We start from the raw sequence: 22,857 nt of genomic DNA on the forward strand, positions 1-22,857 counted from the left end.
AAATATAATGGCTAGAACTCCCACACTAGCTACTTCTACAGCTCAATACCATACATAAACTGATTTATAAACCCCAAGACTGCCCTGCTCTTAGCTCCCTCCTCACTTTACACAACCCAGTTAGAACTCTACAAACTGAACATTTAGTTATGTACTCACCATAATGATAGACGTATGTGGTCCATCTCGCCTACATTCATTACTGATGGGCTCGGAGCCATGAATCGGCTCCGACTCGGCCGCTATAACTAGCACAAAGTCTCTAATTGGCTGGGCTAAGCCTATATCCTAGGATGCACCACTCCCAAACCCCCAGATCTTGTTTGTCACAAAAAAATCATTACACATACATAACCCCACCGAACAACACGGCAAGAAGAGAGAAAAAATAATATCCTCAGAAGGGTCTAAGAATATGATTTCCTCCAAGTCCACCAGGAAGGGGGAAGGTGGGTGGGTACATAAGAATGGAGGCGAGATGGACCACATACATGTATTGTTATGGTGAGTACATAACTAAATTATGTAATGTGGTCCTATCTCGCCTACATTCATTACTGACGGGACAGCGTCCCTAGCACCTAAATCCTGGGAGGCTCATGAGAAAACACTCCTGAGCACCATGGAACCAAAGGAAGCCCAGCCTCTAGAAGGCACGTCCAACTTATAATGAGAAATAAAGGTATGTGGAGAAGTCCAGGTAGCTGCCGCACAGATTTCATCCAAAGAGAGCCTAGCATGAAAAGCCACTGAGGTAGCCATAGCCCTAGTAGAATGCGCCTTAACTGGGAAAGGTTGATCTTTGCCTGCCGATGTGTAAATAAATGAGATACAGTCCTTAATCCACCTTGCAATAGTGCCTTAGGTCACAGGGCTACCATTCATTTTGTCTGAAAAGGACACAAACAACTGATCTGATTTCCTCTCTTGTTTTGTCCTGTGCAAGTAAAACCTCAGTTGTCTATGTACATCCAATTGGTGAAATTTGAATTCTGCCCTGTTTGAAAAGCTTGGGAAAAACACCGGTAACTCAATGGATTGGTAAAGACAGAAGGTGGAAGAAAGGAAGGGTTGAGTCTCAAGGATACTCTATCCTTATGAAAAATCAAATAAGGAGATTTGACAGAAAGGGCTTGAAGCTCCGATACTCTTTTGGCTGAAGTAATGGCCACCAGAAAGGCTGTCTTCCAAGACAAATATTTTAATTCACAAGTGGCTGCAGGCTCAAAGGGAGAAGTAGTTATGGCTCTAAGCACCAAGTTTAAATCCCATGGCAAGACTGGCTGAGAAACTGGGGGACGAAGTAACCAGGCTCCTTTTAGGAAGGCTTTACACAGTTTATGGGCCATGAGGGAAGGCTCACATGAAACGTGAAAATTAGAAATAGCTGCCAGCTGAACCTTAATAGCGGAGGCAGCAGAACCTTGTCTGAAAAGAGTAGCTAAAAAATCCAAAACTGCCATCACAGGGGCTGTAAAGGGATCTAGGTTATGCGAATGGGCCCAGATAGCAAATCTTTTCCATTTACTGGAATATATCTTCTTAGTGGATGGCTTGTGGGAAGAAGATAGGATATGTACCACTTCCGGTGTCAAGGAAAGCTGTCTAAGGATGGAAGTGGAGAAGCCAGGCAGTGAGCTTGAGGGTTCTCAGGGATGGGTGGAACTGCCCTGACAGATGAGTCAATAGGTTTGGAACTGGGTCCAGAATCCAAGGACTGTCCATAGTATATCTCCGGAGAAAGGGGAACCAAACTTCCCGGGGCCAGTGTGGTGCGATCAAGATCATTTTGCTTCCCAAGGAAGTTGCCTTCTGAATCACTCTTGGCAGCAGAGGAAATGGAGGGAAGGCGTAGAGCAGACTGGGGGGTCAATCGTGGACTAGAGCATCCCTGGGTGACTCCCCCTGAGGGGGATCAGAGTGAAGTAATTGCTGGACTTGGCATTGAGGGGACTGGCAAATAGATCGCAGCAAGGTAGACCCCACCTGGAGAAGATCTGAGCAGCAACTCGATCATTCAGGGACTACTCGTGAGGCATCAGAATAGCTCTGCTTAGCCTGTCTGCTATCACATTGGACTTTCCCGGAATGTACATTGCCACTAGAAAATGTTGGGAAGACACCGCCCAATTCCACACTTTCATGGCCTCTCTGCAAAGGGGATAGGACTTGGTTCCCCCCTGTTTGTTCAGGTACCACACGACTGACATGTTGTCGGAAAGAATTGAGATAGTCCCCTTGGGAAGAGAGCTGTGAAGTGCCTGCAACACTAGTAGCACTGCTCTCATCTCCAGAACATTTATATGCAAGTGTACCTCGTGACCCTGTCTGGGAGGCATCCGTGGTCATTGTGGCAGTAGGGGGCAGGGGGTTCAGGGATCTCCCTTTGTTCAGATTGGGTGAATGAAGCCACCAACACAGGTCCCGTCAGCATCGCTCTGTTATAAGAATCAGGTGAGACAGAGAGAGCTCTTGAAAGGACCACTGGATCAAAAGAAACCACTGGAGTGTCTCCGCATATGTAGCCTGACCAGGGGTACTAGTAGGATGGTGGCTGCCATGGAACATAGTAACTGAAGAACAAGTCTGGCTTGTACCTTTTTCAGAGGTAATAAGGCCAAAACTTGAGCCTGTAGCACTTTTATTCTTTCTGTAGGAAGGAAAGCCCTCATTTCTACGGAATCTAGCTCTGCGCCGATAAATGCAACATGTTGTGATGGCAGCAAGACAGATTTTTGCCAGTTGAAAGTAATCCCTACAAGTTGACACAAGTTGATGGTGGCCTCTGTGGCTCGAATAAGTAGATGTCTGGTGGGGGCGGTGGGAAGCCAGTCGTCTAGGTAAGGAAACACCTGGAATCCTAGACGTCTCAGGTGAGCAGTCACCACTGCCAGACATTTGGTAAACACCCTGGGGGCTGTGGTGAGACCAAAGGGCAGGGCTCGGAATTGGAAATGTCTAGCTCCCAGCCGGAAGCGTAAGTGATTCCTGGAGGCCTTGTTTATCTTGATGTGATAATAGGTGTCCTTGAGATCGATGGAGCACATCCATACTCCTTTTCCCAACAATGGGAAAATGGTTTGAAGAGTGACCATTCGGAACTTGGACTTCCTGACGAAGCAGTTTAAACGGCTGAGATCCAGGATTGGTCTCAAGTCCCCTGTTCTTTTGGGCACCAAAAATAACCTTGAGTAAGTTCCTGATCCGATCTGGTCTGAGGGGACTGGTTGGATGACTCCTTTTTCCAGCAGCTTTGAGACTTCTAATGCTGCTTGGTCCCTTTGACTGGGTGGAACGTCTAGGACTCTTCTCTTGGGTGGCGGAGGGGGTGAGATAAAGGGAATGGTGTAACCTCCGGCAATAATTTGAAGCACCCAATGATCCTGAGTGATGTTTTCCCAGGCTTAAAGATGCTTCGAGAAATGACCCCCGACTGGCTCCGGAGAGGCACAGTTGGGCAGTCCCTCAGGGACGTTGGTAGGAGGAACCACGAAAGGACTCACAGTCTCCTGAGTTGCGGAGGCCTCCCCCGCCCCTAGGGCGACGTCTTCCAGGTTAATTCCCCCTCCTCTGCCTCTGGAGGGGGGGGTCACCATGATGGTCAGGATAAGACTTCTGAGACTTCCTGAACCACATCTTTCCTCCTCTCTGCGCCTTGGGATAAGGTCTAAAGGGAAGCAAAAAACGGGCCCCAACAGCAGACAAAGTCTTACCCTCCTGCTCACATCTGGTGAGAGTGTCTTTCACTTTGGGTCAAAAAGGGAGGACCCGTCAAAGGGAGCGTCCGTGAAGGAAGACTTGAAGGCCTCCGTGAAGTGACACAGGTGCATCCAGGCTTGCCTCCTAAGGGCTACGCCTGAGCTAGCTGCCCTACCCGTCCCCTCGGCTGCATAGGATACGAGCCTCATGGACGAGTTAACAACAGAAGACAGGGTAGACAGCTGGGTGTTGACAGTTTGGTTCACTGCCTCAGGCAAGTTACCTGACGGAGTATCTCCCAACTCCTTGAGGAGATCTCTTTGGAGCCTCATAAAATGACAAATAATTCAGTGACTGCAAAGTAAAGGTTGCTGAGGACAGGTTACGCTTTCCATACTGATCCATACTCCTAGATTCCTTGTTAGGAGGATGAATGGAAGCAGAAGCCTCTGCAACTTCTTGCTGAGTGGCAGACACCACCACCATGGCATCTACAGGAACTCCTTAAGTCAAGAATTCTTTCCCAGGAGGTGCAGACAAAAACTTGTTGGGGCGGCTGGGAACTGGTTCCACAGAGTCAGGGTGGTCCCACACCCTTCGACAAATAAGGTCCAACAATTTATCAAACGGGGGAGACACCTAGGAGGCGGAAGGTCGGGCTCCGAAGGCCTTGAGGAAGACCAACTCCTCCTCAGAGGGGGTTTTGGAAGGCCAGTTGCCTCTCTGTCTCAAAATCTCCAGGATGTCAGAGAATGAGACATCGTTGGAGGACGACTTTGGGGACCCCTCTGCATCATCGAGGTCGGTGTCTGAGGTGACAGACTCATCTGGGGAGTCTATGTGCTTCCTCTTACACAGCTTCTTTCTGGGAGGCTCTTCAGGCAAGGACTCAAGGGCCCTCAGAAAGCAGGGGACCACACATGGGGGTATCCTCAGGCTTTTGAGCCCCGCTGCCTGCTGATATAGGGGGGCCACAGAGGCTCTAGTCACAGTGTCCAGGGAAGGAGTGGTTGACTCGAGTGATGTCACTGAAGACCTGGCCAGTGCGCTCCTCATGGCCTCGAAGGCGGGTCTACCTGAATCCGAGGAGTGACCCATCTCCAAGACCACAATCGGAACAGGGGTTCCCCCGGCCGAAGCACCGAGAGGGAGACTTGGAGCCGAAGTCTGGAGCCCCGATGTATGCCCCTCTGGTCCGACCGACGAAACCCTAGTGCCGAAACTATCAGATGGAACTGAAAGGGTTGGAGCAGAGGTCGGAGCCGAAAAACTCAAAGGGGGTTTCAGAGCAGACCCAAGGACCTCACTCAACTCAGAACACTCCGGCTCCGACGGCACAGAGGTGGGTCAGAGGAGGAATAATCTGAATCGACACAAGGACAGGCTCCAGAGCCGATTGGGCTGGAGCCGAGAATAATTTAGTTAACACTGTTGACTGTAGGAGCCTCTGCACCACCCTATCCAAATCTGAATCCGACAACCTGGAGGACTTGCAGGACACAGAAGGAGGTCAAGAAGTCTTCTCTAGTGGATCCAATGCAAAGCTAGGATAATGACTCCGAATCAGTTCCAGGACAATTGGAGCCGAAGTTGGCTCCAACACAACAGAAACCTCCTTCGGCTCCGAAGGCAGTGAAACCGAGGAAGCCATCTCTGGTACCAACAACATCTCCTGCGGCTCTGAGACCAATGGAGCTGAGGAAGGTGAAACAGTCTTTGATCTTTTCTCTGAAGGCTCCAACGAACTGGACGGAGCCGGAGATTTCTTTTTAGTTTTAGATTTCCCGCTGGGGGGAGAAGAGGCTAAAGCTTCTTCAAAGGCAGGTTTTACCAGGCCCTTAAGAATCAACTTGTTTTTTTCTCTCTTGCAAGACCCTGGAACTAAATGAATGACACACACTGCAGGACTCTTGCAAGTGTATAGCACCCAAACAGTACACACAGATGGTGTGGCCATCAGTCAAAGACATCTTATAGGAACATTTGGTGCACTTTTTAAACCCAGAAGGCCTATGCTCCTTCTAATCTTTGCCTGACATTTTAAAGCTTCACACAAAGACACCACAAGAAAACACACTGAGCAGGGCTAAGGCCCTCTAACTTAAACGGGCCTAGCCCACCAACACAAGTATGCCAACTATAACTTAAACAACAACGGAGATCACAAAAAAACCCCCACCAACTATAGAGAACGTAGCTATTAAAATAGCTTTTGGTTGGAAAGACTTTTCCGAAAACTAAGTAAATAGTTTAAATAAGGTACTTAGCCACAGCCAAGCTCGAGACCACGTCTTCACTCAACGAGCAGCAAATGAGATCTGGGGGGTTGGGAGTGGTGCATCCTGGGATATAGGCTTAGCCCAGCCAATTAGAGACTTCGTGCTAGTTATAGTGGCCAAGTCAGAGCCGATTCTCGGCTCCAAGCCCATCAGTAATGAATGTAGGTGAGACAGGACCACATTACATCACCAGTTTCTTCTACAAACTCATAAACCAAAACTATCAGCAAGCAAATTCTTGTACTCCTAGAATGTTGCTAAAACCTGGAATAACCTACCGCCCTCTGTCCATCTACAGCAATCCCCCATCAACTTTAAAAGTGCTCTACATAACCACCTTCTCTCCAAGTGGTTATGTAACTGGGGTGTTACACAAACTGACATCACCTAATCTCTTCCCACAGAACCCTGGATCTTAACATCCTCCTCTTCTCCGTCTCCACTTCCCTTCCCGTATCTCCCTCCTCCCCCTTTTCTCTCTACTTCTCTATCTAGCCAAACCCTCCTCCCCTACTTCCCCTTCCTCACTTCCCCTCTCCTCTCTCCCCTTTCTTTCCACTGACCTCATTAGTCTCCTATCTCTGCCTCCCTTCCTTTCTCTCATACTTCTCTTCCCCTCTTTCCTCCATTCTCTATTCTACAAATTCCACAGAGTGAATGCTTGCTCTGTTTATGACTAGCTCCTTCCTTGTAATTCTATTAACTCCATCCTCAATCCCTCCCTTTCCTGACTCAGCATAATTCATTATTTTAATTTGCATGTAATCCATGTATTTTGTATATTACTCTCTGTACACTCATTCTAATATTACTACATGTTATACTGTCTTCTTGTTTAAGTAGTAACCCAAATTTTTGTATTCTTTATTGTGATTTTCTTAGAATTTGTTGCATTTTGCACCTATTACTATGTTGGAGCTTTTCTCCCCAGGCCTCCAATGAAAATGGGCTATCCTGGCCCAGTGGACTTTCCTGGTAAACAAATGCCAATAAATAAATAAAAATAAGGTTAATTAGAAGGATAGAGGAGGGACTGGAGACAAAAATCAAAGTGGGAAGGTTCCGCTCTGATAAGTCATCTCTGAAAGGAGGAACTAGGCAAGGGTGACCTCTTTCCCATTTTATTTTTGTTATATTTAGAACCACTGGCAAAGAAAATAAGGGACTCAGAACTACAAGGACATAACTAGTACACAGTTCAAAAAACAATGGCATTATATGCAGATATTTTGTACACAACACCAGAAAAGGTCATCTCATTGTTGTGTTGTATTCTAAAGACAGTTCCAGTTTTTTTTTTGGGGGGGGGGGGGTTTATAAAATTAATATAAAGAAAAGCTATAGATATAAACTATGTACCCACACATGAATTGGTCCAGCAATATCCATATTTTTTGGGGACATGATAAAATAAGAAGTTATGTACCTACCATAACGTTCCATGTTAGTTGTCTTCTCTCGCCTTCTTTCTTGCTTGATGGGTTCGGAGCCGATCCTCGGCTCCGACTCGGCACTTGCTAAGCTCGAGAGTCACTTTTACCAGCTCGAGGCAGCCCCATATCCCATGATGCAAGGCGGTAAGTACCCAGATCTCGTTTGATGACAAAGGGCAATAGCACCAAGCATAAAAACACTTCCAAAGGAAGAAAGAAAACTTACAGTATGGAAGAAGGACCAGGTCTGAATGGTCTTCAGCATAATAATTTCTTATAGAAAGGTCTGTCCAGGCCTGGGGAAGGAGGGAGGGTCGCAAGAAAGAAGGCGAGAAGACAACTAACATGGAACGGTTATGGTAGGTACATAACTTCTTAATGTTAAGTTGTCAATCTCGCCTTCATTCTTGCTTGATGGGACCGCGTCCCTAGCACCTCTATCCTGGGTGGCTCAATGGAACAGACTCTTGAGGACTGTAGAGCCAAAACTGGCTCTGTCCCTGGAGGCCAAGTCCAATTTGTAGTGGGAAACAAAAGTATGAGGAGTGGCCCAAGTGGCCGCTGCACAAATAGTGTCTAAAGGAAGTCTAGCTTGAAAGGCTGTAGAAGTAGCTAAGCTCCTAGTTGAATGTGCTTTAGGTTTTGAGCACAGCTGTTTTCCCCTGAGCAGATAAATTTCAGAGATGACCGAAGAAAGCCATCTAGACAAGGTCACTTTAGAAACAGGAAGGCCTTTCTTATTATCCGCATAGGAAACAAAAAGTTGATCAGATTTCCTAAATTTTTTTGTTCTGTCCAAATAATATCTGAGTTGACGGTGGACATCAAGATAATGTAGTTTCTGTTTGGCTCTGTCTGAATAGTTTGGGAAAAATACAGGGAGATCAATGGATTGATTCAAATTGGTCTTTGAGGCGACCTTAGGCAAAAAGGTCAAATTAGTTCTCAATGATACTCTGTCTTTGTGAAAAACCAAATAGGGGGGTCGAACCGATAGAGCATGAAGTTCAGACACCCTCCTGGCCGATGTAATAGCCACTAGGAATAAAGTTTTCCAAGAAAGAAATTTCAGGGAACAAGAAACAGCTGGCTCGAAGGGGGGGAAGAATCAAGGATGTCAGCACTAAATTTAGATCCCACTGAGGAGGAGGATTCCTGATTGGAGGCTTTAGCAGGAAAATTCCTTTCAAGAAGGCCCTGCAGAGCCTATGGGACATAATATTGTGATCTGCAATCCCGACATGAAAGTTCGAGATAGCAGCCAATTGAACTCTGACTGTGGAAGAAGAGGAGCCTGCATGAAAAATCTCTGCTAAGTCCAGGACTGCCTGAACAGGGGCAGTGAAAGGATCAATACTCTTGGCCTTAGCCCAATAAGAGAAACGTTTCCATTTGCTTGCATAAATCCTCCTGGTAGAGGATTTTAAAGAAGCTACTATGATGTCTCTAACTGTGTTAGAGATCAAAGGAAGCCTGGCTAAGGAAGGAAGTGGAGCAACCATGCTGTGAGGTTGAGAGAAGGGATAGACCGGTGCAGCTGACCGGATTGGTGAATCAGAAGATCTGGCACTGGGTCCAGATGCCACAGCTGCACCAAAAGGTGACGATGGAGGAACGGGAACCAAACTTGTCGAGGCCAGTAAGGGGCAATGAGAATCAATTTGGCTCTCAAAACGGTTGCCTTCTGGATAACTTGAGGGATCAGAGGAAATGGAGGGAAGGCATAAAGAAGTCCCTGGGGCCAATCCTGGGTCAGAGCATCTCTGGGGGGATGGCCTGGAAGAGGGAAGAGAGAGAAGAAGTCTGGGCATTTGCTGTTTCGGGGAGTAGCAAAAAGATCGCAACATGGACGACCCCATTCCAGAAAAATCTCTTCCGCTATAGATTGCTTGAGAGACCACTCGTGAGGCATGAGAATAGCTCTGCTCAATCTGTCCGCTACAATGTTGGTTTTCCCAGGGATATGCGTTGCTACCAGAAACCGATGAGAGGAGATTGCCCATTGCCATAGTCTGAGCGCTTCGACACAAGGGGTAGGACTTGGTTCCGCCCTGTTTGTTGATATACCAAACTACAGACATGTTGTCTGTGTGGACTGCAATTGTCCCTACGGGAAGAAAGTCGTTGAGGGCTTGCAACGTTAAAAGCACTGCTCTCATCTCCAGGACATTTATGTGCAGGTGGTATTCGAACGGCTGCCACGTCCCATGAACCATCCTGCCCTGATAATGACCCCCACCCGATCAGGGAGGCATCCGTGGTGACAGTGGCTACCGGGATGGGGGTACAAAGTGTCTGCCTTGGTGAACCTGGGGAGATGTGATCCACCAAGCAAGATGATCTTTGCAAGTCTGTGTCACCAGAATCTGGTGACGATTGGAAGTTGTTGGTACGACCACTGTGTGAACAGCATCCACTGAAGAAGGCGCATGTAGAAGCGAGCCAGGGAAGAAGAGTAATGGCCGCAGCCATGAGGCCTAATACCTTTAGAACCATTCTGGCCTGTACTTTCTTGTTGGCCAGAATGATCCTGACTTGACTTTGAATGTCTGAAACTCTTTGATCTGTAAGGGTAGCTGACATCCGAACAGTGTTTAAGTTTGCGCCTATGAAAGTAATAGACTGGCAGGGCGATAAGGATGACTTTTCGAAGTTTATCGAGATGCCCAAAAGAGTACAAAGCCTTATTGTGTAATCCCTGGCTTGAATAAGCTGATGCCTGGTGGTGGCTGAAAGGAGCCAGTCGTCGAGATACGGAAACACCTGGAATCCTTGACGCCTCAGGTGAGCCGTGACCACTGCCATGCATTTGGTGAACACTCTGGGGCTGTAGTGAGACCAAAGGGCAGGGCTCTGAACTGGAAATGACTGGACCCCAGCCGAAGCGGAGAAATCTCCTGGAGCGCCTGTGGATTTTGATGTGATAGTACGCATCCTGAAGATCTATTGAGCACATCCAGTTGTCCTTCTGTAAGAAGGGCAGAATTGACTGAAGAGTGACCATTCGAATCTTGTCTTCCTCACAGACTTGTTGAGTCTGCTGAGATCCAATATTGGTCTCCAGTCTCCCATCTTTTGGGGACCAAAAGAACCTTGAGTAGATTCCGGCTCTGAATGATCTGTCGTAACTGGCTGAATGGCTCTTTTTGCAGAAGTTTTAAGACTTCTAACTCTGCAATTTCCCTTAGACCGGTGGTACATCTGGAAGGGAATTTGAGTGATAGAAAGGACTTTCCTCGAAAGGAATTTTGTAACCCTCGGATATGATCGACTGTACCCATCTGTCTTGAGTGAGGGAACGCCAGGCTTCTGGGTACAGCGATAGTCTTCCCGACTGCCTCCAAGGATGGACAGCCGGGCAACATCTCAGGGATGCTGAAAGGGCTTGTCAGAGAGAGGCTCTCTGTTTCCCTGGTTTTGGACCCCTCTGCCTCTAGAGCGGCGCCTGTTGTTGTTACCCCTCTGCCTCTAGGGGTAAACTGACCACGTGAATCGGCGTGACTCCTTGGGATTTGCGGAACCACATTTTGCCACCTTTCTGTCCTTTGGGGTAAGGTCTAGAAGGGGTGGAAAACGGACTCCTACGGCAGAAAGAGTCTTGCCGTCCTGCTCACACCTGGTCAAAGTTTCCTTCACTTGAGGGCCAAACAAAGCTGACCCATCAAAGGGAGAATTTGTGAAGGACGCCTTAAAGGGATCTGCAAAGTCACATAGCCGCATCCAGGCTTGGCGCCTAAGGGCCACACCTGTACCTGCGGCCCTACTGCTCCATCAGCAGCATATGATATAAGCCGCATGGAGGAGTTTGCAATGGAATTAAGGGTTCCTAGCTGCGAAGCAATTTTTTCCTGAGCTCCTGCAGCTGTAGGATCCTGTACAACATCACCTAGCTCCTTAAGGATATCCCTTTGGAGTCTGGTGAAGTGACATAGGTAATTCAGCTTAACGCATAGCAAAGGTCGCTGAGGAAAACATCCGCCACTGCCTATCCATGGTCCTAGAGTCCTTATTAGGAGGATGGATGGGTACGGAAGGATCTGCAAGTTCCTTTTGGTGGCAGCAGCCACCACCATGGCATCAGCGGGGACACCCTTAGTGAGGAATTGCTTATCACACGGGCAGTAATAAATTTTGAAGGCCTCCTAGGGACTGGCTCTACAGAGTCAGGAGCAGCCCACGCCTTCGGGCAATAACTTGCATAAGGGGGTCGAAGGCGGAGACACCCAGGAGGTGGAGGGCCGAGATCCAAACGCCTCTAGGTATACTGACTCATCCTCAGAGGGATTATTGGTGGGCCAGTTTCCCTCTGTTTAAGAAGTTCTAGGATGTCTGAGAAGGAGACATCCTCAGAGGGGATCTTGGGGATCCCTCTGACTCATCTAAGTCAGTATCTGAAGTGATAGACTCGGGAGTCTATATGTTTCCTCTTACAAGTCCTCTTTCTAGGAGGATCTCCCAAACATCAGGAGAATCCTCGGAAGAGGGATATTCCCAATGGGGAAACCTGAGGCGGAGGATCTCTGGGTCCTGTAGCAAGAGAAGTGGCAGAGATGTCAACAGGCACTACAGAGGGAGGAGCTAAGGGAACAGACTGCTGGCTGATACCAATGGCCAGCACACTCTTCATCACCTCGAATGCTCCCTCCCAGGAAGGTCCGAGAGAACCCGTTCAAGAGCTAGGAACTCCAGGGACCACCGAAAGGGAAGTCTCCGAGGCAGATGGAGCCGAGCTCACCAAGGCCGAGGCTCCAAGGGGAAGAGCGGGTTCGGACAAGGGTCCGATGCCACTCACCCCCTCGGAGGAGACCATGGAAGCCCGGCCACTGAATCCCTCTAAGGAAGGTCTCGAAGAGGAGATAAGAGTAGAGGCTGAAGGAACAGAAGGGGGTATCTGTCCTTCAGCCGTAGCAGTAACCATTCCCGAAGACTCCAACTCCAAGCTCTGGGGTAGAGTTGAAGGAGGAACTGCAACGGGGTGTGGACCAATAGCCGTCTCTTGAGACGGACTATGTAACATTTGGGCCAGTGCCTGTGACTTAAGTAATCTACTGACCACTCTCTCTAAATCATGGTCAGAAAGCCTGGATGACCTTGAAGATCGGCTCCGATGGCTCTGTTCCGAGAGTAGAGGTGAAGCCGGAGCCGAAAGTATCGGCTCCAAGGAAGGAGACCTAGACCTCTTCCTCGAAGGAGCCATCAGAACCGATGAAACTATTGAACCTGTCGGAGCCGACAACTTATCGGAGCCGACAGGTAGCCTCGATGCATCGGCTCCAGCCACAAAAGTAACGGTGTCGGAGCCGATCGGAGCCGACACCGATGCCTGAGCCACATGGTGGTCGGAACCGATCGGAGCCGACACCGAAGTGGTCGATGCAGAATCGGCACCGATAGCCATCGGTGTCGAAGGCTTAGTTAAGCCAGAATCGGCTCCAGCCGGAGCCGATCTCGACTCAGAACGAGTCGGAGCCGAGGCCGCAGGCTTGGACACAGAAGCCTGGGCCTTGGAAGACTTAGCAGTCTTGGATGGAGCCGACTTAGCCGGAGAGCCCTCCGGCTTAAGAAGGCCCCTCAAAATCAACTTATTCCTTCTTTCCTGCAGGACTCTCTGGCTGAAAGAATGACAAATAGCACAGGAGTCCTGCAGGTGAAGAGGCCCCAGGCAGTACAGGCAAGAAGTGTGACCGCCTGTCAGAGACATTTTCTGACAGCACGAGTCACACTTCTTAAAGCCTGAGACCCTTTCTTTAGACATGGTGCACACACAGACACACACACCAGTCAAAGAATTTAAATTAAATATACCAAAAGGTATAACTAAAAAACACACACACACACCCTAACAGGGGGGGGATGGGATGGGAGAAAAGTCTGACTAAAAAAATAAGAAGAGACAGAAAATTTTCTGTCAGAAAATGTTTAAAACTAAATTAAAACTAACAATAAAGGGTTTTTTAGCAAAAAGGGGCTAAAATAGCGAAGTAGTAAATCACTTACCAGGAGCTGGTAAAAGGAGGACCTCATAAGCGGCAAACGAGATCTGGGTACTTACCGCCTTGCATCATGGGATATGGGGCTGCCTCGAGCTGGTAAAAGTGACTCTCGAGCTTAGCAAGTGCCGAGTCGGAGCCGAGGATTGGCTCCGAACCCATCAAGCAAGAATGAAGGCGAGATTGACAACTTAACATTTAAGTATTTACGGGTATGGTTTAAGAGATTCAGTTATGGCAGCTAAGATTATGTGGGAAGAGACTAAAAGATAAAACAAATACTGAGAAACTGGAAGCTCTTGCCCATGGAAATGGATAGCAAGATACAAGCAGTAAAAATCAGTTTATGTACTCACCATAGCTATGAATCTTTGTTGTCCATTTTCATTCTTCAACTGATGGGTTTTGGATCTAGCTCAGCCACATTAGACTCTTGGATCCAGCTCTCGAGCTCTTCCCTGTACCTATAATGCCCTGGTTACCTAGCAATACCTCAGATAGATTTTGCTGCTCAATAAGCAATATGTGTGTGCGTGTGTGCATCATATATAGGTCTACTTTGACCCATTGAAATAACACTTCAGTGAAACTCAGTTTCACTAGTCTGGTTTCACGAAAGTGCATTTCTCTGGAAATACACTTTCATGAAGCTACAGTTCACCGAGATTGTTGCTGGAGATTGTGGCACACGGGGGCCAAGAGATTTTTTCCATTTTCCCCACTGTAGTGTATTCTCAGAGTTGGTATATATTAGTAGCGGGGGTGCAGGGGGGCTGCCCCCTGCATAATTTACTATTGTGTACTTTTTTTTAATGCTTCAGTAATATGTAGTTTTGCAAAAGTGCATTTCCAGAGAAATGCACTTAAGTGAAACTGGACTAGCGAAACTGAGTTTCACTGCAGTATTATTTTGATGGGTCAAAGTAGACATATATATATATATATATATATATATATATATACACACACACACACACACACACACACATATATATATATATATATATATATATATATAATATATATGTGTGTGTGTGTGTGTGTGTGTGTGTGTGCGCGATTATATATAAACTAACCTTAGGCTAAGACAAAATTAGAAATAGTCTGGGACTCAAATCTGGTACAGAGGTTCCACAACAACAATAGGTCTTTCCAGGAGTTGAAGAGGAGGTGGAAGGAGGGTGGGAAGTTGAGGAAGAATGAAACTGGACAACACAGACCCATAGTTAAGGTGAGTACATAACTTATTGTCATTTTCATTCTTCAACTGATGGGACAGTGTCCCTATCTATGTGAACCTTGGGTGGCTCTCATGGAAGGATATCCTGGAGTACTGCAGAACCAAAAGCAGCCCTGCTTCTGGAAGTCAAATCCAATTTGTAGTGAGCAATAAAAGCATGAGCATTAGGCTAAGTAGCTGCAGCACAAATGTCATCAATTGAAGTTCTAGACCAGAATGCTGATGATGTAGCCATGGCTCTGGTGGAGTATGCATTAGGGTTCTGGGCAAGGACAAACCTTGTTCACTGTAAACAAAGGACATCCAGTGTGTAATCCATCTGGCTAAGAAACTGGTTTGCCCAACTTAGGGGAGAATGAGACAATTGATCTTGCATTCTGAAATTATTTGTTCTATGCAGATAAAAATGAGGTTGCCTATGTACATCCAAGAGATGAGGCATGTGTTCACCTTTATTAGTAAAGTTGGGAATAAAAACAGCCAAATTAATGATTTGGTTAATATTCACTTTCAATGCTACTTTAAGCAGGAATGATGGATTGGTTCATAAGGTAACTATTTTTGTAAAAGAACAAAAATGGGGATTTGAAAAAGACAGCCTGGATCTTGAATACTCATCTAGTAGATCTAATGGCTACAAGAAAAACAGTTTTCCATGACTAAAATTTTAAGTCAGGTCTAGCCAATTGTTCAGAATTCTGAGTCAATGCTTATAGCACAATTGTTAATCCCCTAGGGTCTTTGACTGGAGATCTAAGCAAAATGGCACCTTTAAGAAAGGCCTTGGATAGTTTTGATGAAGCTAAAAAGGAAGCATTTTCCTCCATATTAAGATTAAATATCACTTCCAACTGAACTTTAATAGTAGATAAACTACCTCCTTCATGAAAGATAGATGTAAAAACTCCAGAGCAGCAGAAATGGGAGTAGTGAAGGGGTCTACTTCTCTCTGTAGTACACAAATAGAGAATTTTTCTATTTACTTTTGTAGATTTTTCAAGTAGAGGCCTTCTGAATAAAAAAACTCACTTACTATTTCCCCTGTACACAGGAGGTGTGTGGGGGTAGCTGATGGGGACCTTCAAAAGATGGTCATGAAGGTTAGAACGTGTGGACCTCTCTGGTTCCTGGTGGCTTGTTGACTAAGTTAAGCTCCCAGGTCTTAGATGAAATCTCTTGTCTCAGTCTGTGGGTGGTCAAAGTTATCCCCTTCCTAATCATCAGTAAACTACCACCAGTTTATGGTAGAGCCCTCGTATGGGCAGTGACACAGTAATAAATGTCAAGCTGAAAACAGTGTTCATTAAAATTAGGAAGTGTAAAAAATAAGAAAGACTCCAGATGCTCTTCTTCATGTGAGGGTTTTATTCAGTTCTTCGGTCTTATATATTTCCCAGCGTTGCTCTCCAAACACTATCTAGTGTTAATCTGCAGTGTTGTTACAGCTACATTTATACAGCTGTGTTGGGGTGTGTATCAACAGCTCAACCAATAGTCTCATAGGGGGAGGGGCATTGCCTTTATTCAGCCAGTCAGAGGAGATCTATTGGAGGAGCCTAGGAACCATTACATTAACATGTTAACAGAAAAACTCGCAAATTTCAAATAAGTTTATAAGCGTAGCATATTAAACTTGTGTATAAACCACATTATCTCTTAAATCAGTAAATTGCAAGAGAAAACATTTAAACACTTCGTCATTCTGTGTTTTTACAAAAGGGTCCTTCTAAAATCTAATGATAGTCATGTGTGAAAAGCTCCTTGTCTACTAGTGTCATGTTGCCCAGGAATACATACATTCAAGTATTTCCACAACAATTCGCTATGTTCATAAGTGTAGTACATTTGTAGACAGTGTACAAATAAGGTTAAAATCCCTTAAAATAGTAAAACATTAGAGAACAAGTTTCATCCTTCTGTTATTCTGTGTCTTAATTTGTGTATAGAGATCGGAGCCCTTCTTAACATTCAATGTTAGTTGTGTGAGAAAGCCCCTTGTTAGAAAGCATCATATTGTCCGATTAAACATTCTTCTTTAAAAAAAAATTCAGATTAATTTACCTAGGTTTTAGTTTTCGCTGGGTTCATGGGCAAGTGCCTATGTGTCAGCTGTGTACGAGGGCTTTGGGAACACTAGGGTTTGGAAAATGTGCTTTTGCGGCCGTCTTCATGGAGGCATCCTGGGGTGGAAAATAAAAACATTTATAAAAAGCTAATGTCAGGTGGAAAAAGTCTATCCCTTACATAATGTGTAGGATGGGTTGGATATTATACCTATATAATTGCCTGTACAAAAGATCTATCGAATCACCTAGAATGGTAGAACTGGTGTGAGTGCTGGCAAGTAAAAATTAGACTCTCCACTGTTCATTTATGAATAAATAAACCACAAAGTCTATTGTAAGTAGTTAAATCATGATCGTGCATCTACAGAAAGGTTAGGGAAATGCCATGCAGGGGGGAGGGAATTCAGCCTGTCAAAAACGACATACATTGGGGGAGCTGCCTAAAACTAGTGGGGGTGGGTAGAACAAAAAAAAAAACAGATGGGAGAAGCAAAAATGTGCAGGCTTGTTCTTGGTGTTACTATTTGGACAAGTTTAAACATCTGTCTGGGAGTAGAACTGGAGGTGCCTGTGATTGAAGAACGTTAACAGACTCATTTAAAAAAGGGAAAAGATAGCGTTAAAAAATCACAAATCTATAATGTGTAATTATAAAGCTTCGGTTGGTCAAAATAAATAGGAAGCAGAGGGATATCCTTTTTAAGTAAAAAAAATTGGTGTTAAAAGCAGGGGGGTGCAAGTGGGGTCAGGGAGGGCAGAAAAAACATCTTAAAGAAAACTTACAAACCTGTTCTTTCATATGAATAACACATCAGTACAAAACAATGAGCCTAGTTACTCAAATACATAGTAAATGGAGAAATATATATATCAAGGGAATAACTTGGGGGGAAACCATGGCAATGTGAAAAAATGCAGTATGAGTGGGTATATCTGAAATAAAGATCGGGTTACAACCAAAAGGCACAGCAAGTCAATATATAAAATTAAGAATCTGAAAGCTGGGAATGAATCTAAAAAGGAATAAGGGGAGGGGAAGGAACTGCTGGAACATAAGAGTATCTGAATTAATACCAAATCACCCATAAGTATAGACAAAAAGGTATTGAAAGGTCATACAGTGTGTAAAAATGTAAAACTAAAAAGGATCAAACCTAAAAGAAATAAACATATTGGAACTAGGAGTACAAAGGAATGGATAATAGTACTTACCTAAAAAACGTTCGGTCAAAAAGCTAGATGTGGGACATGGCAAATCTCTATGGCAATGGCTAGGCCTAGTATAAGTCAGGCTGAGTACTGGGGGATTTGTAAAGCTAAGGGGATCTTGTTAAAATTAAAAGGAGTTTGTGCATAAGATGAGCGGTTACAGCGGGTGAGTGTATGAGGTGTCCAGGATGGTAAAAATCGGAGTTAAAAGCAGGGGAGCACAAGTAGGGTCAGGGATGGCAGAGAAAATTAAAGAAAACTTACTAACCTGTTCTTTCATACGAATAACCCACCAACACAAAACAATGAGCCTTGCTACTGCAAATATGTAGTAAACGGATAAATATATATAACTAGAGAACAACCGGGGAGAACCACGGCCTTTGGGAAAAAATATTTGGGCTATTACCAAAAGGCAGAGCAAGTCGATATATAAAACTAAGAAAGAACACAAAAACTGAGAATGAAAATAGAGAGGAATAAGGGGAGGGGAATCGTCAAGGGAACGACTGGAACTTGAGTATCTGCACTAGTAGCAAATCACCCATAAACATAGACCAAAAGGGTGTTGAGAAGTTGTACAGTGTGTAAAAATGTAAAACTAAATGAAAAAAAAGGAACAAAAAGGACCAAACCAAAAGATCTAGAAACTGGAACTAAGAGTACAAAGGAAAGGATTATAGTACGTACCTACAAAACTTTTGGATAAAACGCCAGATGTGGGACATGGCAAATCGTCGTGGCAATGGCTAGGCATAGTATAAGTCAAGGAGAGTACCAGGAAAATTTTAAACTGAAGGGGATCTTGTTAAAATTAAAAGGAGTTCAAGCAAAAGGTGGGCAGTTACAGTAGGTGAGTATGTGAGGGACCCAGAAAGGTAAAAATCTACAAAATCTAATATGAACCATACTAATCGTACTTAATATCAGAAAATTTAAAAAAAATTGAGCTGTGTCAATGGGGTATAGGAACCGGATGAGGTGTGGGGCAGGAGTAGCCCAACCTTCAAAAGAAATAATAAAGCAGAGGTAAAACTAGAGAATGGATATCAACTAAGATGGTATAAAGCCAGGTAGGCATGATTCAGTAAAGTGGGGGCTTCTAAAACCACACATTGTCACAAAAAAAACTGATAAAAACTAATTCAAAAGAAAAAGCCTTAATATCAATAGCAGAATGTCACTAAAATACAAACTACATAATAGAAGTAGAAACGTCAGCATAAAGTGTGCACATGTATTGAAAGAGGGTAGAGTCCGAAAATATCTGTAAATGCAAAGCTGAGAACCAGACAGTCTATTATTTAGAATAAAACTATCTAATCATTTAAAAACAAAACCAAATAAAATAAAACTCAAAACAATATATAAATTAAAGGTGTCCATACCAGTCCTAAAGATTGTGGTTAGTCTGCAGGATTTTGGGTCTGGTAGTTTTCCTCTGGTGGCATGGTCAGTCATAGTTATGGTGGTCAAAGACCCTCAGATTAAGTATCAGAATTACGGATTCAGTCATGTTGAGCCCTGGAGCCTATCTAGCCTGGAGCTCAATCTGCCATATTAATACCCTTTTTTCAAGTAGGTCATTGAAGCTGCCTGAGAGAGGTAACTTCAGTAGGTGATCCAAGATGTGAAAGCGGGAAAATTTATGTCCCCTTTTTTAAGTTGCATGGCTGGCCAGTGGATTGGTCTTGTAATATTTCAGGTTGTGTAGATGTTTGGCTACCTTGGTTTTTAGCCAGTTTATAGTCTTTCCAACATAGAATGCATCACATTTTGTGCATTCTGCATGGTAAACCACTCCTTCCATGTTAGAGTCACCACAAATTTGAGCCTTGTATAACTTCTGGTTGTTGGGGCAATAGAAAGTATCCCTTCTACTCGTGTATTGACAATACAGCCAAGGGGGGGGGGGTCACTGCAGGCAAATGTTCCACCATCCACTGTGGTGAGGGGACTGGTTCCAAGTGGTCCCTAATGTTCTTGCCCCTTCTTGCTGTGAAGTTTGGGTTGTCTAGGAAAATATGCCCAAATGTTCTACTACCTCTGATAATAGGTCAATTTTCCTTGATAATCCTCTGAATGTCCCTGTAGTTGGATGAATATTGGAGGATGTTGTTCAGTTTAAACCTATCATTCCTCATTCGTAGAGCTCTGTAGCTGCTGTGTGCCTTAAAATTCCTGCAAGTCCTGTGGTGTATAATCAGGTTGAGGATTTGTTTGAGGAGCTTCTTGATGTATCCTCTTGCCAGGAAGTCTCTCTCAAGTTGCTGGATGTTTTTGAGAAAGGCTTCCAGCTCTTTAGAGACTCGGGCTATCCTCAGACCCTGGGACTTGACATTTCCCTTGAGCCAGAGGGGGTGCATGCTACTGGTGTGTAGTAGGAAGTTGACTCTGGTGGGTTTCTGGTAAAGGTCATGTGTTAAAATTTTTTTCTCTGGGATTTTGCTGAGGATTAGGTCCAGAAATTCAACCTCTTCACTGCTATAATTCATGGTGAATTTCAAGAAACTAGTGGACGCGTTCATGTAAATAATGAATTCCATAAGCCTCTCGGTGCTCCCATTCCAGGCAAGAAAAATGTCATCTGTAAAATGGTAGTAGCAGCCTATCTCACTAAAAAAAGGTTGAGTTGTAGATATTCTCTGATTCCCATTTCCTCAGGGCCATGTAGGCAAGGCTGGGGGCCATCACTGCCCCCATAGCTATGCCCGTGGATTGTCTGTAGATAAGTCATTAAAGCAGAAGAAATTGTTCTTTAGTAGGAGTGCCAGTAGCCCGCTGTATACCTCTATTTCACCTGGTAGGGTTGCAAAATCTAAGCAGTAGGCCTCAATCACTGCAGTGATACAGTAATCGTGCGGTAGGACTGAATATAGGGATTCCACATCTATTGTCACCAGGGTGGAATCTTCTGTAATGGGCATGTTTTTGATCTTAGGAAGTCTGTCAAGTCTAGAATGAAGGACAGGGTTGTTGTGTAAAATCTTACCATAACCTTAGATGTCCTTCTCTTCTATATGCTGCTGTATCCATAACACTAGGGAGTCTGCCTCTGGTCGACTCTCGTATGTCCGGCCATTATACAAAACATAGATGTCCCATGTGTCTCTCTGCGGACATCGGTCATAAACAGACGTCGGGTAGAAAACGGATGTCAGGACACACCTACCTCAGAACTGAATGCCACCAGAATCAGCGACTATGGAGTGGGTCACTCAGGAGCCAGGCAAGTGTCAGGGGGAAGGCAGGGAGGGAAACTATACAGCAGCATATAGAAGAGAAGGACATCTAAAGTTATGGTAAGATTTTACACAACAGTCTTATGTCCTTTTAGTCATATGCTGCTGTATTCATAAACACTAGGGAGAGTGCAAAAGCTCCTGTATTAAGAATTGGGAGGAGGAACAGAAGCATTTTCCACAAACCCATGAAGGATGGCACTGGCAAATCCTGCCCTGGCTCTAGAAACAATGTCTAACTTGTAGCATTTGGTTGAAGGTATGGACAGAGGACCATGTAGCTGCTTCTAAGATGGCAGCTGTATCCAAACCTTTGAAGAAGGTCTCAGAGGAAGACACCTCCCTGGTAGAGTGTGCCTTTACTGGAAAGGGAAGCCTTCTACTATGGGCTGCATAACAAAAGATGGTTTTAGATATCCAGGAGGATATGGTTTGCTTGGAAACAAGGTGTCCCAGGCTCTTGGGTGGTATGAGACAAACAGCCTGTCTGATTTACTGGTGGGCTTGGTCTTAGCTAAATAGTACCCAAATTGTCTGTGAACATCTAAGGAATGTAGTATCCTTTCAGCCGGTTTTTGGGGTGAAGGGAAGAAGGTGGTTAGGTTGATGGCCTGATTCAGGGATAGCTCAATGACCACTTTGGGCATGAAGGTAGGGTTGGGTACACAAACACACCCTGTCCTTGTGGAAATAGTAAAAGGATGAGAGGCCATAAGGGCTTATAGTTCCAAAACCCTTCTGGCTGAAGTAATGGCCACCAAGAGTATAGTTTTCAATGTACAGTGTTGGAGAGAGAGCAGTCCTTGGCAGGCTCAAAGGATGTCAGTTTTAACTTCTCCAGTACAAAATTCAGGTCCCGAGAAGGCAGGATGGGCCTTCCTTGGAGGTCTGAGGTGCAGAACTCCTTTTAGGAAGAGTTTGACTTCCAACCTAGAAGCCAAAGGTGGGGTGAGTGGCGGGCATACTGAGATGGCAGATAAATGTGCCTTGATGGAGTTACAAAAAAGTCCAGAGTTCATCAACTGACACAGGTAGGGCAAGATCCTACCAGTGGTTGTAAATTGTATTTTTGACACCATACAGAAAATCTCGATTCCCAGCTAGAGCGTCTTCTGTGTGCAGACATGCGTGAATGGGCGTACCTTCGTTGAGGGTTGTGCGTCAGGGCCGGCAACTTGGCACGTAAAAATCTACTGCCAATCATTAGCGGGCCGGAGTTCCGCTGTGGCGATCCCTAACCGGGAAAAGCCGAAAGACACAACAACAGAAAATCTCTTCCACTTTGAAAGGTATGATTTTCTGGTATTTGGTTTTCTGACCTCCTGCAAAATCTGCAGCACGTCCTATGCGTATAGGTGTCTGCAGGGAATCAATGCCCTATCACCCACAGTGTAAGATTCAGAGTGGACAGTTGGGGGTGTAAGAGCATTCCCTTCACCTGTGTGAGCAGGCCCAGCTGGTGGGGTAAATTTGGGTGATTGCCCTTGGCTAGACGTAGTAACTGTGGGAACCAATGCTGCCTTGGCCTATAGGGAGTCACCAACAAGATGAGATTGTTCTTTCTGAATTTTCAGCAGAACATTTAGAATGAGAGGGAAGGGGGAATGCATAAGCGTACATCCCCTTCCAAGGGAATGAGACAGCATTCACCCTCCATGCTTTGGGATGAGTTACCCTAGAGCAGAAGGTTGGAAGCTGT

This window comes from Protopterus annectens, chromosome 7.part1 (genome assembly GCF_019279795.1).
Source record: "Protopterus annectens isolate FY-2018-M chromosome 7.part1, PAN1.0, whole genome shotgun sequence".
Classification (NCBI taxonomy): domain Eukaryota; kingdom Metazoa; phylum Chordata; order Ceratodontiformes; family Protopteridae; genus Protopterus; species Protopterus annectens.